This window comes from Mauremys mutica, chromosome 9 (assembly GCF_020497125.1).
Source record: "Mauremys mutica isolate MM-2020 ecotype Southern chromosome 9, ASM2049712v1, whole genome shotgun sequence".
NCBI lineage: Eukaryota > Metazoa > Chordata > Testudines > Geoemydidae > Mauremys > Mauremys mutica.
In genome coordinates, this window is record NC_059080.1 from 17,771,806 (window position 1) to 17,787,677 (window position 15,872).

At 41.7% G+C, this 15,872-nt stretch overlaps 1 protein-coding gene and 1 long non-coding RNA gene across 4 annotated transcripts in view; one reads left to right on the forward strand and one right to left on the reverse strand.

Annotated features, from left to right (window-relative positions):
- Nucleotides 1–15,157, forward strand: part of LOC123377715 — a 62,817-nt gene extending 47,660 nt beyond the window's left edge. The window contains exons 1-3 of one of the 2 annotated variants that reach the window (XR_006582285.1): nucleotides 6,364–6,828; nucleotides 7,845–7,964; nucleotides 14,540–15,157. This is a non-coding gene — a long non-coding RNA (uncharacterized LOC123377715). Of the gene's footprint in view, nucleotides 1–6,363; nucleotides 6,829–7,844; nucleotides 7,965–14,539 lie in introns of those variants that run through there. The other variant, XR_006582286.1, reaches the window with a different exon arrangement.
- The window catches only part of ACSL4 (acyl-CoA synthetase long chain family member 4), a 53,666-nt gene extending 38,316 nt beyond the window's left edge, over nucleotides 1–15,350 (reverse strand). The window contains exon 1 of one of the 2 annotated variants that reach the window (XM_045030931.1): nucleotides 15,254–15,350. The gene's annotated coding sequence lies outside the window, so the exon portion shown is untranslated. The remainder of the gene's footprint in view (nucleotides 1–15,253) is intronic. The other variant, XM_045030933.1, reaches the window with a different exon arrangement.
- Nucleotides 15,351–15,872: the final 522 nt, after the last annotated feature.

Genomic DNA, 15,872 nt, shown 5'->3' on the forward strand with positions numbered 1-15,872 from the left:
CTCCAGGGAATCATATGTCTGGGTGACAGCCCTGTCAAGCAGGAGGGCGTCATCACCACTCTCTGACTAGCTAATTACGTAATGCATTGTGCAACTATCCACCACAGCAACAACACAGAAAAGTCAGTGAAAAACTATCAAAGATAAACTATAAACACTGAAACCACTTAGAGTTTAAAAGGAACATAGACAGGGCATACTAAAAGACTGAGTCAGTATATTACAAGGTGGAAAAAGACAGTCTAGATCCAATCACTGAAGAGACATTTTGTTGAGCAGGGGATGTTGTTGTTCATGAAAAATTGGATTCTGGTATCTGGAAAGCCAGCCAGATCTGCAACAAACTGAACTTTGCGGGGTGGAGAGAACCTATTTTATTAGATAGGAAAAGTAACTATTAAGTGTAGGCCCTCATTTGCATTTTATGATTTTGTTTTGTATTGTAACCCATTTGTTTCTAGCAGAACATTTATTCTTTCTTAAATAAAACCTGTTTTATTATAAGTGCTCACAAATGCTGTGTGTTGCACAGGAGTGGTGATTTAAGGTAAAACTGGGGTACACTGTTCCTTTGAGACCAGAGGGTCTGGGATTTCTGTGAGTAGTGAGTGTCTGGCTAGCTATCACAGGGAATGCTTCAAAGGAGACTATGGTGCACCTCTGGTTAATCTGAAAGACAATGACAGGGCTGCCATAGTCCAGAGGATGTTTGAGTGGTTGTAAGGCTGGTGGTGTTATGGAGCGAACATCCAGAGGCAAGACTCCCTCTTGCTAGAGGCAGGGTGTAATGAGGTGACTCTCAGTGTGGGGGACCCAGAAAACCATCATAAGCCCCTTAATGTAGATCCCTGTCTTATGCTACAACTAGGCAAGCTAAGGAACAGTTTATATTCAGTTCCAAGGAATACTGATACTGCTGGGAGGGACGGAGTACTGAAGGGTGATTGGATGTTGTGATGTCATTTCAGGGGTAGTATTTCCTGGAGATGTGTCATTTGAGATGGAAACTCCAAGTATCGACTCTCTCTACTTTTCACTTTCACCACAGTATAGATCGCTAATTTCGTGCAGGAAGACAATTTGATGGCCACCAGAAATGACAAACTTTGGAAGTGAGCCTATCAGAAACGTGTGCAAGCACACACTATTTTCTTCTAGAAAGAGAAACAATTAGAGGTTACATTTATAGTCTATGTATGGGACTGCAGATTCACTCAGGAATACAGCACAGTTGGGGAGGCTTTAGCCTCAACCAAGTTGTATTATCCACTCTTGAATCTTCTTCCATATTCTCATGAAAGTCACTGATACTAAAGTTTTTTATCTGAATTGTAACCATTATGAATACCTGCAATTGCAATTATTAAGACTCAACATAAACTAACCATTTTGGCATTAAATATTGTATAGGGAGAAAAAAATAGAACTGGTTGCCCTTCAGCTAAGGGTCCAAAGATTACTCCATTTAGAGTAAAACCTGTGGTAATAGAGACAAAATGATGACTATAGGGTAGTGGTACGTGAAGATAGCGTCAATGTATCACAAGCCATAAAGACTGCTGAAGCCAAAGATACTGTGACTACATTTGGGAAGCAGCAAAGAATCCTGTGGCACCTTATAGACTAACAGACGTTTTGCAGCATGAGCTTTCGTGGGTGAATACCCACTTCTTCGGATGCAAGTCTGGTTCCACTATAGCTTCTTGAGTACGTCTGCATCCGAAGAAGTGGGTATTCACCCACGAAAGCTCATGCTGCAAAACGTCTGTTAGTCTATAAGGTGCCACAGGATTCTTTGCTGCTTCTACAGAACCAGACTAACACGGCTACCCCTCTGATACTGTACATTTGGGAAAATGCCTGTAAGTGGTACTTTCATGAACAGTGGAGAGTGTCAGAAATACTTGGGCTGATTTACCCTGGAAAGTTCCCTCTTTTTGAAGAGCTATATCCAGGCATGAAATTTTTGCAGTTCCATTTCAATCCAAACATACTTCTCACACGTCAGCTTACCATTCCTAATGCCTCATCATTTCCTCTTCTCTCTCATGTCTACAGATTCGTCCCCTTTTGCAAACAGACTTGCAAGTAAAGACTGATATATTTTGAAATACTAATCTGCTAAAAAAAGTCTCCTTAGTTTGCTGCTGTGATGCAAAAGCAGCAGCTGTTTGTGGGCAGTAGGGGCAGGAAGACTAGGATGCAGACGTACTCAAGAAGCTATAGTGGAACCAGAAAATGTTTCTACCAACTTCAAAAATGATCATATTTCCCATTACAGCTCCAGTCAAGCCCTAACTATTCCTGAGGTGAGAAAGTTAAACGTGTGTAGGATTTCAATAAAAATTTATAAATAAAGCGCCACTGGCTATTGCCAATATTGTTACTTATTAGCAGCAGGGGTCAGAAGAAAGTATTTATTTTACCTTGAAGTATAATGAGCCAATTATGCCAGAAGATATTTAATGAAGTGCATGTAATCATACTGCAACTGACGTTTCAGTAGCTGAGCCAAATGGCTGTTTGAATCTTTTTTTTTTTAAAAACACACTTTTTAAAATACCAGCACACAAACAAACTTTTCAATCATCAAAATATTTCCTTAGATAACTGCAATAATGTGAGCTCCATCAGCAATTTACTGGCAATCAAAGTACCTGCAATTGTTTAACATGTTCTGCTCTATTTTAAAATTGAATAGATTGACCTTTTCACTGGAAGTCAAACAAAACAGTTTGCAGCACATTACACTGACATTCTTAGATAGGAGATTTTTAACTGAATTATATACTGTTTGTAGCCTCAGATATCCAAGTCACATAGTATGTAATACCAGTATCAAATCTGCAAAAACAATTTTAACTGATAACAAATGTACTCTTGTGGCTTGTCTACACTAAGTGGTTACAGCAGCACAGTTATGGCCGTAGTGTAGACACTATGTGGAAGTTACTACAGCAACTGAATGGGTTATTCCATTGCTGTAGTATCACCATCTCCCCAAGTGCTAGTAAGTAGGTCAACAGAAGAATGCTTCTGTCAACCTAGCTGTGTCTTTGTCAGGGATTTAAGTCAGTGCAACTACTGTGCTCAGGGATATGGATTTTTCATACCCCTGAGCACTGTAGCTATGTCGATCTAAGTTTTAAGTGTAGACTAGGCCTCAGATGAAATTAGTACTATGCAATATGTTGCTTTTACAACACCTAGACTGAGTTTTAGCAATGATATTTAATTTAAACTTTTGTGTAGTCAATTGTGAGAAGAGTTTACAGAATCCTATATACATGTATAAGGATTCAACTTAGCTTTCTTAAATTAAAGGCATCAGGCAATTAGATGCCCAAAAAAAAAAAAACCACACACACCACCACAACTTTTTGCTAAATTAAACTAACTGAATGATAATTATTCATAGAAATGCATCAGGATTTATCCTCCCAATCCTGTGTTGTAAAGGCAGACAGGTATGCAAAAAAAAAAAAAAATTGGAAAAAAAGGACTACTGTGGCAAAAGCCGTATTAGTTTGACATAGTTTAGATCTTCCATGCCCAAAACCTACTAAAAACATGGCTCAGAAAGTTTCTTTAAGAGACAGAATAGAATTTTCTGACTTTTGCACAACTCACTGAAAAGATTTAGGTGTAACCATATGTTATGTTGCTTTCCTTGATATCATTAGATTGTTCTAAGGGAGTTGTGGGGTTTTTTCCCCCTTTTCTTTTTAAAGCCCACCCAAAGTTTTCATATTTTCACAGTCATTCTGTAGGAGACGAGGCTGGAGATACAGGCCGGGAAATGGGTTGTACAAAGAAGTTTAAACTTAATGCAGTATGATAAGGGCAGTCAGAGAAGGAATTTCATGAGTTGGATCAATGGGTGAGGGAGAGAATTTTGGTGGTAGTGTTTTGTATAGACCAGAGGGGACAATTTGTGAATGTCAACAATAATGTTGCAACAATTCTTTAAATTTAATTGCACTTTAAAAGAGGAAGTGAGGTTACTAACTAAACTGTAGTATATATTCTCTAATACAGGGATGTGTGGGAAGTTGATATTGATTAGCTATTTAATGGAAAAATATAGGTTGCTAAACCCCCTAAGCAGCATGACAACACCCTAACAAGATATGAGAACTTCCTTCAACAGCACATGAAGTTCTGGGGTAACTACACAGCCACTCTACCTCTTTCTGCCCCCTCTTCCCCCGTGCATGAGATTAAGTGGGAGACTAGAATAATTACTAGAGAAAGAAGGGAAGAATTTTGAGGAAAAACCTGAAGTATTGAGAGAGCAAGGTCTGGAAGGGTTTGAAGCCTCACTGTAATGTTTATGTAGGCCAAAAGCACAAAGAGCCTGCTTGTTCGAGACAAAAGAAAAAAAATCCTAGGCGGAGGAAGATCTTGTACTGGTATAACCACATTTTTTTGCTGGAGGACTAGATAATTCAGTGGCTGAGTAGCTACTTAAGGCAACAGACCCTCTTTAATAGGATATAGAAGGAGTTAGATTAACCCTTTTAAATAAACCTTTTATGCAACATGGCACTATGTGATAAAGCAGCCTTGGAATTATATAGCATTGAGGGGAGTGACGGGGTAGCAGACACTGTTTGTTTTGAGAGCTCTTTTCCTCTGGGGAAGAAATGGATTTTTTGCTGCCAGAAGTGTTAATTACCCTCAGACTTCTTTTAAGAAGCTCTACTCATTAGAAGTACTCTTTTAAAGCCCAGTTAGAGATGAATGTTAGAGAGCTGGCTCTATCTGGGGGGAGACTGCAAAGCCCTCGGTGAGCTTAGACGGGGCTTGTGATCTTGTTATAATTTTATTTGGGAAGGCTTTTGATTGTTTGCACAGGAAGGACTAGGTGTTGAAAAATTATTTCATTAGTGCCGTGTTTGAATCCATATTAAGAAGTGAACACAAATCACAGGTAGGTTTGGTTTTGTTTTTAAAATAGTCCCATATTTGTTTGTGACCCCTATGCATGTGTAATTATCTTTTGGGTAGGCTCGGGGTTTGTTTGTGCTGCTAGGTGCATTCACCACCAAAAAAATCCAATTCTTAACTCTTTGGACTAAAACTTTCAGCTTATTCACAATGCTCCAGTAAGTCCCACTTCATAAAAGGAAACTAAACTGGTCAGCAACAATGCAGTAAAATTACTAAAAGCATGTCAAGCAACAAGAGAGAACTATGCAGAACTACAGTTATGGCCCAGATGAGGAAGTTATACAGTTTCTCTTCTGTGTCTTGGACAGAAGCCTAATGTACTAGGAAAAAGTGTATGGATGTTGTCCTTATACACCAATTGGAGGTACCGGGGCAGTTGTGCAGGCAGGCGGTTCCTCCACTCTTTCCTGAGTAGGTCTGCTACAAACACAAACTTGAACAAGCTTAGTTCCATCTTCCAGCTGTTCCTCTTCCCCATGTAAATAGGTTTGTACAATGTGTGCATTACTAGCAGAGCTGTTTAAAAACAAAATGCCACCCCTACTCCGCACCATAGCTCTTAAAAATGTGAAAACTATTTACATGTTTGTGAAATAAACACATCTAACCCATTTACAGTGGAAATGAAAGATCTTTCTGGATTAAAATAAAAACATACATATATACAGATTACAGGGGCTGGAATTAAAAGCATATACAATTAACCATCTGACAAATAGATTCAGGTTAATAGTAACAGGACAAAGACATTGTTAGCATAACATCAATGTAAGAAGACAGTATGTAGAGGACTAGGACATACACCTCTACCCCAATAACACGCTGTCCTTGGGAGCCAAAAAAAAAAAAATCTTACCACGTTATACGCGAAACCGCGTTATATCAAACTTGCTTTGATCCACCGGAGCACGGGCCCCCCCCGAGCACTGCTTTACCACGTTATATCCGAATTCGTGTTATATCCGATCGCGTTATATTGCAGTAGAGGTGTAATTAAATTCATAATAGCAAAGCCAGTTATGTATAGGACTGCAAGAACCATACTTGAAAAGTGATATACAAAATGATCGACTAATTTCTGATTTGACTCCTGGGAACAGTTTCTGAGTAGGGACTGAAGACCCATGGATCTATCCACACAAAAAATGAAGAGTCCAGGCGACTTCCTAAATTGCTTGGTACTATGTAAGTAGAAGGCCAATGCCCTTCTAACATCCAGGGTATGAAAACAGGATTTCCTATGCAGCTTCGGGAAAAACCCTGGTATATGAATGGACTGATTAAGGTGGAACTCAGATAGAACCTTAGGTAAGAATTTAGGTGTGGACATACCGACACCTTATCCTTAAAGAAACCTGTAAAAGGGGGATCTGCCATCAAGGCTCCAGTCTCCTTGACCCTACAGGCCCACATGAGAGCTACTAAAAAGGAAGTCTTTGCAGATAAATGCAACAGAACTGGTCTCATAAAGTAACTGAGTACCAGATTGAAGTCCCATGTTAGGGTAGGGTTTCCCCAAACCCTTAGTAAACCTAGACAATACCAGATGGGCACATATGGAGAATCCTTCTACCAGAGGATGAAAAGCTGACATTGCAGGCAAATGGACCTTAACTGAACTACTTGATAACCCTGATTTCCTTAGAATCAACAGATAATCCAGGATGACAAAGTGGCACTGAACCAGGAAGAAAGGAGGCAGCAACGACACCAATGGAAGAATCTTTCATTTCTGCAGCTAAGTAGTGCAGGTTGATCTCTTTCTACTATTCAGTAATACGGAGCTGTTGGTCTTCCATAGAGTTGGAGGATTCTAATCTCGTGAGCCATCGGGGTCAGGAGCTTGAACGATGGTTGGACACAGAGGTGAAGCAAGTAAGGGTACTAAGCTTGTCTTGGCCACGTCGGCACTCTAAGGATAACTCTGGCTCTGTCCTATCTGATCTTGTTCATTGCCTTAAGAACAGACCCTTCTTCCAACACTGAAGAAAGGCATCTCCCAAAGTGTGCCATTCCAGACTCCCTCTTGAGCAGAAAACAAGACACATCCTGTTCCTGCAGGTGGCAAAGAGATCCACCTCTGGCAGTCCCCATTTTAGGAGTATGCTGTGGAAACTTTGCTGTCTAGCTCCCATGCATAATCCTGTGTGAACTATCTGCTGAGGACTTCTGCTGTGGTCTTTTGAATACCAGGAAAGATAGACTGCTAAAATGCACCAATTCGATAGTTTCATGGCTTCGGTACAGAGAGAGGGGTATCTTGCTCATCCCTGCTTGTTGATACAGACTATGCAAGATACTTTGTCCATCATGACCCTAATTGATTTGCCCCAGATTAGGGCTAGGAAATAAAGGCATGCATTCCTGACAGCCCTGAGCTCCAACAAATTGATGTGGAGACTGATTTCCTGAGTAGTCCATCTGCCCTGAGTTGTGAGGGTATTGAGGAGGAGTCCCTATCCCAGCAGCAATAAATCTGTTGATAAAGTCAGTGACTGGGGCGGGGGGGTGGGAGAGAGACCGACAAACAGAAGGGAACACCTATACAGACACTGAGTTGATCCTTCGTCCAGTCTAAGAAGTTTCTCAGTTGCAAAGGAGTAGTCTGTCCAAGGTGTGTCTGACTAGAGAATAGGCCATTCTGAGCCAACCCTGGAAGCAGCAGAGACATAGCCTTGCCTGATCAGTCACAACGGTGCAAGCTGCCCCATGACCCATGAGCTGAAGACAGTTCCTTATTGTAGTTCGAGGGCTTCCCTGAATTTCCCATACCAGACCTGACAAGGTTACCAATCTGTCTAAAAGAAGTAGGCTCTTGCTGTCAGTGAGCCCCTATAAACTGTATCTTCTGTACAGGTCTTAATGTGGACTTTTTTTACATTCGGCTTCAGATGCAACGCCTGGAACAGAGCAAAGGCTGTCTGGGTGGAAGATAGCACTGCTTCATAGGAACGGCCCTTGAGTAGCCAGTCATCGAGATATGGGAAAACTAGGATTGCTTCTTGTTGGAGGTAAGTAGCCATTACTACCAGAACTTTTGAGAACATCCCTGCGGCAAAAGAAAGGTTGAAGGGAAGCACTTACTACTAGAAATTACCCTGGCCTATAGCAAAGCGTAGGCATTTTCTGTGTGATGAGTATATTGTTATATGGAATGGGGCATCCTGCAGGTGAAGGGCTGAAAACCAAACTCCTTTCTCTAGTGAAGGGATTATAGTTGGATCACCATCCTGAACTTTTGAGATTTACAAACTTCTTTAGAAGTCTTAGATCTAAGACTGGTCTCCAACCTTCTTTGGCACAAAGAAATACTGCTCAAAACAATTAACACTCAGCAATTGTTTACTTGTACAATACACCGTTTTTTTGCTTTGTATTTTTGAACCCCACACACCCGCTATTGACAAATCAAGAATGCAAGCAGTGGATTTCTTTTCCTTTCATATTAACCAAAAAGAGTTACAAATATGCTCTTAGGGACAGATCCTCAACTAGTGTAAATCCACACTCCAGCTCTACTGAAGTCAATGCAGCTATAACAATTTAGCTAAGAATTTGGCCCATTCATTTTCCTTTCACTGAAAGCAATGAAATCCAGTGTAAAACTACACTGACCATTTGTAAATACCATGCAATTTCTAAGTCTTTCAAGCGGTTCCTTTCCCTCAAATAGTTCCCCCGGAAGAATGCTTTGAGGCAGCCTATTTGCATTACTTCCCCATTAGGAGTTGGGAGGAGTAGCTTCAGGAAGCTGGCAGAGGAAGAGAAATGCAGATACCCCCATAAATTGCAACATTACTCTGAAATCTAGAAGAGCTCACTATAAGGTGTTACCATCATAATACCTATTTTGGTCTATTTCACCTTGTGTTACATGTAATCTAACTTTGGATAAATCGAATGAGAAAAGGTATTTTCCTTCTCTGTAGCTGTGCAAGTTAATACAACATGGCCCTTATTCATATGCATGTCTTCTATATGATGATTACCCTACATAACCAAATTAACAAAATGCAAGTGCTTTTAAAAATACATCAAGAAGAGCAATTCCTAATAAGTTTTGGCTGTTGCATCAGTTTAATCAAGAAGAGAGAACGAACTCACTATTAGTTGACAGGTTTCAGAGTGGTAGCCGTGTTAGTCTGTATCAGCAAAAAGAACGAGGAGTATCTTAGAGACTAACAAATTTATTTGAGCATAAACCCACGAAAGCTTATGCTCAAAAAATTATTAGTCTCCATGGTGCCACAAGTACTCTTTCTTTTCACTATTAGTCTAAAATCTGCTAGAGAGGCTTACAGGGTTGAGGGCTAAGGTGTAGTCAACTATCTATGGATCACCCTGTCTTGAAGGCAATGCCTCATTTGCACAATACATGCTATGTTGACATTAGACGCAATGCAGCAATACATAAAGCTTAAATACAAATATTTCCTTGACTTTAAGATGCACCATCTACTTAAAGACATGTCTGTATAAAAACTGCAAAGCATTCTCAACTCTCCTTGACTTCAATGGGCGTTAAGGAGCTCAGCTCTACGGATTATATTCTACAGCAAAGAACATTTCAAATGGTACTACATTAATGCGCACTAGGGAGCTTTTTGTGGGTGCCAACAGGGTCCACACAGACTAGTCCCTGTGCAACACCCTACTGTGCCCTAGAACTTACACCTCTCTGGTGCAGACTAATGCACAGTGTAGACAGGTCCTCACACTGTACTGGATTAATGTGCCCTGGAAGAAGTGTGAAATAAAATACCATCTTCCTAGGGGAATCTACTTGATAGATAGAGAAGACTCACTATAATGTGACTCTTATTATCCCCTCTGAAAAGAATTTTATAGCAAGAATACCTGAAATGAATAGGTTGTTATCCATTCAAAAATGAACAGCAAAATAACCAGTCATCACTTAGCATAAATGAAAACAGTAATACAGCCAAATTGGCAGTGACAAATTCAGAGTTCAATGATCTTCTATTCATAAGACTTGTACTCAGTCCAAAGTCTTGGGAAGAAAAGTCTGCCGAATATATTTTGTTACAATATTTTTAATTAGTAGTGACATAAATGCATACTTTATAGTCCACATGCACAATTATAAAAGACAACACTTTGTTGTGCTTCAGATTTCTTTGGAACATTAGTTAAGCCCCAATATTTTTTTTTAGGGAAGGAGTTAAAACTATGTCTAATACTGAAAATAGCAACTGTAAAATTCTCTGTATACATTTACATACATGTCTTATTATAATCAAACTGTTTATATAATGGTAGGACCCAGAGGCCTCAATCACAATGGCGATCCATTGGGCAAGGGACTGTACAAATACATATGGAGAAAATTCCTACCCTGATAAGCTTGTATAATATTTAAAATTTTACTCATTGAGATGGCTTCAGGCTACATAGGGACAGCAGATCTATCTATTTTAGGTACTTGTATGGTCCCCATTACAATATTACGTGAGCACTGTACAATCTTTAATGTACTCATCCTCACAATACCCATGTGCAGTTGGGAAGTATTATCATCGCCATTTTACAGATAGAGAACTAAGTCACAAAGAGACTAAGTCACTTGGCTAAGGTCACACAATAAGTCTCTGACAAAGCAGGGAACTGATCCTAGGTCTTCCGAGTCCCATTCTGATGCCTGAACCATCCTTCCTTTTTTTTTTTTTTTTTTTAAAAAAGAGATTTATGCAGAATCTTATTCCATCATGTCTTTTAAGTTAGGTGTATAAAAGCCATATGCAAAAGTTCTCTAACAGGCACTGAGGATAACCAAGTCTTAGAGGAGACTAACTCGCTGGACAAATAAATATAAGGGTATGTCTACACTATAGAATGGAGTGTCTCCCCCAGCCTAGGGAGACAGACTCACACTAATTCTAGCTGAGCTACTGTGCTAAAAATAGCAGTGTGGATGGTGTGGCACTGATAGAGGCTAGGGCTAGCCACCAGAACTCAGATCCACAGGGTCAGGTGGGTTTGAGAGCTGCGATATCCATACCTACTTTTAGCACACACTATCTCAGCTTGAGATAGTGTAAGTGTGTACACAGGCTGGGAGGCATACTCCAAGCTGCAGTGTAGGAATACCCGTAGAGGTTCTATGTTATCTACAGTTTATTTAGCTCTGTAGAGGTACACAATGATATACAGAAGGGAAATTAAGCAAACAAATAAGATTCCCTGCCCAGATGACCATATAGTTCAAAACTATGAAGTGAAAGACTACAAACAAAACAAAGATCAGTCTGAGTGGAGTGGGGTTGTAAGCTTAATATAACTAGAACAGCATGCTCCTGAGTTATATGAGCAGAAGAAAGGCTAATTGGATTACCCCATTTTACGGGCATGTCATCATTACAGTTTACATAAGTATCTATGCTCAAATTATTCCTCTCAAGTTAGTGTTGCTCACGGGAGTTTTCAGTGTGTCCACCAACATTTGCTACATCCACAGTGGTGTTGCACTTCTCAGGATACATCCCATAGTTCTTAGTGTTGCAGAAAGCTGAGCCATTCTATGATTCTTTTCCAATAAATGAGAACTTGTCTGTTCTTTTTGGGCACACGGGGGAACTGCGGGAAGGCCCTGGAGGACTAGAAGCACTCAAGCAGTGGTAGCCTGTAACCTTGCTACAAAGTAGTCGTACTAGCAGCTGATGAGTTGTGCACACTCAAATTTAGGACCATTACCCCCCTTCCCTTAGGCCAGCCAACTTAAGTTAGAAGCACCTCCACACTTGAATTAAGGGGTTTTGTGTGTGAATGGGACTCCAGTTAGATGCAACAGTTCAGTTACAATTCAAGTTAACTTTGCAGTGAAGACAAGCCTAAAGCAGCCACTTCTGACCATTCTAGGAAGCAGGTTGACTGACAAGTATGGCTGACTAAAATGTGTGCGCCACATATTACCATAGGTTAGTTGGCTGCCATTACACCATCTAAGTGAATTAACCAAAATAAAAAAGCACTACAGAATGACTGTACATCCTGCATCCTTCTGGAAAAAGACTCCCCCACTCAAACTTCATTTCCTCCAAGCTATCCTTAAAAAATAGAAGTCCTGAAGATAAATGACTGTATAAACAACCAAACGTGCAATGGAAACTTGTTCATGTATTTATTCCAGCCCTACTGTACCCTCAGTAATTAGCTTTAAAAAAAAACAAACTAAAAAAACCATTTATATCTTGCATAGTCATGAGACAAAAATAAGTTACTTTCTCTAAATTGCCAAATGCCATTAACGTTAACAAGCAAAAATTACTCATTTTGCATAATATTCAATTATTTGGCTCAAGCTCATATCCCTGTTTGAGTTAATATTTTATTCAAATATTAATTTTAAAATAACACGGTAGGGTATTTCTAGCCTACCAGAAATATATTCAGAAGCTTGGGAATATTTGTATTTAATAATGCCTTCTAGAGGTGATTTGTTCAAGAATTCTTCCTCTAGTTTTAGGAGAGATGAGGTACTCTCACAAGTAGAATGACTGTTATCCCAAGAACAGATCTTTAGCTGGGGTAAATCATCATAGATCCCAATAAATATAGACCAATAATGAAATATTCTACCACCTGTCAACACATAATGTATGTAGGTAGTTAGTTATACATCGGGGTAGGCAACCTATGGCACGGGTGCCGAAGGCAGCATGCAAGCTGATTTTCAGTGGCATTCACACTGCCCGGGTCCTGGCCACCCGTCCGAGGGGCTCTGCATTTTAATTTAATTTTAAATGAAGCTTCTTAAACATTTTAAAAAACCTTATTTACTTTACATACAATAGTTTAGTTATATATTATAGACTTATAAAAAGAGGTCTTCTAAAAATGTTAAAATGTATTACTGGCACGCGAAACCTTAAATTTGAGTGAATAAATGAAGACTCGGCACACCACTTCTGAAAGGTTGCCGACCCCTGTTATACATGGATACTTGCCTGGAAGGTATTTGAACAATGGATGCATTAAGAAACCCTTACCTAGATCAGGTCTCATTCATTTTTTGGATTATTTTCTGATGTCCCAAACTATCCATCAGTGTAAAGCAGTGTTAACTTAAATATGCAAAAATGCTTTTATAGAACTACAGTAATACTAAAATAAATAACTTCAAAATTCAAATGAAACAGTTTTTTCTAAATGTAAGCCTTCTCCTAAATTATTTTCAACCCAATTGCAGCTTTATTTTACTTCATTAAAGACAGAAAGTCAAACTCATTAGTCTAAATCTGTTGTTTGAGATGGGTGGCAGTGTTGCCTACTACTGATTTTCATTATAAGTCTCATGATAGTTGGTAGGGTTTGTATGTTTTTGATCACGTGAGAATCTGAGCTTTTGATTTTTTAAAAAAGTAAGATTCTAGGCATCATGGTTGTGAAGAAAAGCTTGACAACATGAACCTTAAAAGGTCCCCAAATCAGAAGGCAAATTTAAAAGAATCTAAAGCGGGGTCGGCAAACTTTCAGAAGTGGTGTGCCGAGTCTTCATTTATTCACTCGAATTTAAGGTTTTGCATGCCAGTAATACATTTTAATGTTTTTAGAAGGTCTCTTTCTATAAGTCTATAATATATAACTAAACTATTGTATGTAAAGTAAATAAGGTTTTTAAAATGTATAAGAAGCTTCATTTAAAATTAAATTAAAATGCAGAGCCCCCCCAGCCCAGTGGCCAGGACCCGGGCAGTGAGAGTGCTACTGAAAATCAGCTTGCATGCCGCCTTCGGCAGTCGTGCCATAGGTTGTCTACCCCTGATCTAAAGTGCATTATTTTTAAAAATCTCATTATTTTTAAGACAGTCTCATGATTATTGTGGCCTGACTCATGGTTTTTGAGTACTTAGGATTGGCAATGATGGAAATGTAAGAAACAATGTTAACAGTCAAAAGTAAATTAGGTTATTAAAACCTAAATATTAATCTAAGACAATAGCAAGAATATAGGTGAGGACTTTAACATGACAATGTTCTGTAAAAATCTTTAGTGATTGTGGCAGCCAATCCACTCAATTTGTAGTGTTTCTCAACTTGGACCAAATCTTGTTATGCTATTAACCTTGACTTAGAGATCGTTGTCTGAAGACTTCATGAGTAAGATGACAACCAAAAAAAGATAACATAATGGTTCATAAACTAATCTACAATATTTTCCTCAAAGCAACAACTGGTAAAACGAATTACTACAGAAACTGGACTTTGTACATTATCCAGAAAAATTAATCCCCAGTGCCCCCAAAATTGGCTTATTTAAGTGTCATTACCTCCTATGCAGTAAGTACACTGTATGCTTTTTATCAGCTTGGAAAACAACCCCCCAAAAACCATACAGCAAAGATTTTACAATTCTATAAAATTCAGTTTGTATTTCAAAGAGGAAAACGCCATTCTCTTGCTCTGCATTTAGCATATGCTCTTGCTATGACGTGCAACAGAAAATATGCAACCTTGGATAGTGCTAAGCAATTAATCATATTTTCCTTGTGGGGGGGCCGCGGGCGGGTTGTCTGTGTGCTACATCAGCATCAGGCCACTTCCTGAGCCCATCCTTCTCTGCAACCAGGAAAGGGGCGTGTCCGGGAGGAGTTATCGCCGCCGAGGCCACAAAGAGCCATCTGCTTTGCATCCGGCCCCTGGGAAGGGGGATGTGAATGAGCTTGGGGGGAAATGCACCTGATGCAGGGTAACTACAGCAAGCAACTTGCTCTGCACCAAGTGCCGGGGCAGGAAACAGGAGGCGACACCTGCTCAGCATTCAGCACCCCTGGAGAGCACGTGTAAGTGGGGAGATTACTGTTCCGGGCACGTCACAGAAAACAAAGCCAGACACAGCCCCTGCCCCAGAGATTGTACCAGGCCCGGATTACAGGTGATGCAAAGCCAGGGCACAGTGAAACGGACGGGAGGCAGGGCTGGGGAGCGGGCCGAGGACTGCGGCTCCTGGCAGGCACTGGGCATCCAGCAGACAGCGTGAGTGGGAAGGAGACGCTGGAGAGGCGAGTTACCTTGCGCGCCCCGACGGTTTAACTGATACATCACCCCACGCACCGTGCCCCCGGCCCGCATCCCGCAGGGCCCAGCCCCGGGGCAGCCCAGCCCCCAGGACGGCGCTGTCCCCGCCAGGCCGCGCCCGGCCAGCGTCAGAGTCGCTTCCCCACCCCCATGTGCAGCAGGGGGAATCCCCAACCCGCCGCGCTCCTGGCCCGCCGGGGCGCAGCGACTGCCCCGCCTCAGGTGAAGCGGGCACCCCAGGGAAGGGGAGGAGGGGCGCACTCACCCGCTCGTGGCGCGGAGCCCAGGCTCAGGCTGCTGCGAGTGAACCCGGCTGCCGGCTCCTCCCGCTGTTTAAAATGGCTGAGCGCGCGGGGGGAAGTAAGTGGGGAAGGGAGGAGGGGCGCCTGCCCCGTTGGCCAATCCCCCTCGCTGACGCCATCGAGAGCGAGAAGGGGGCGGCTGGGACGGGAGGGGTGTGCGGGGGCGGGCAGAGGCTGACAGAGGAGCGGGGGCGTGGGAGGAGCAGGGAATGAGGCGGGGGAGCGAGTGGGGGAAGAAGGAGATGAGGTGTTGGGGGAACGGAGGGGAGAGGAGCAGGGGATGAGGTGGGGGATGGGGGCGAGGAAGAAGGAGATGAGGTGCTGAAGGGAGGGAGGAGCAGAGGATGAGGTGGGGGATCGGGAGAGGAAGAAGGAGATGAGGTGCTGAGGGGAGGGAGGAGCAGGGGATGAGGTGCTGAGGGGAGAGAGGAGCAGGGGATGAGGTGGGGGAGCAGGGGGAGGAGCAGGGGATGAGGTGTTGAGGGGAGGGAGGAGCAGGGGATGAGGTGGGGGGATCGGGGGAGGAGCAGGGGATGAGGTGTTGAGGGGAGGGAGGAGCAGGGGATGAGGTGGGGGAGCAGG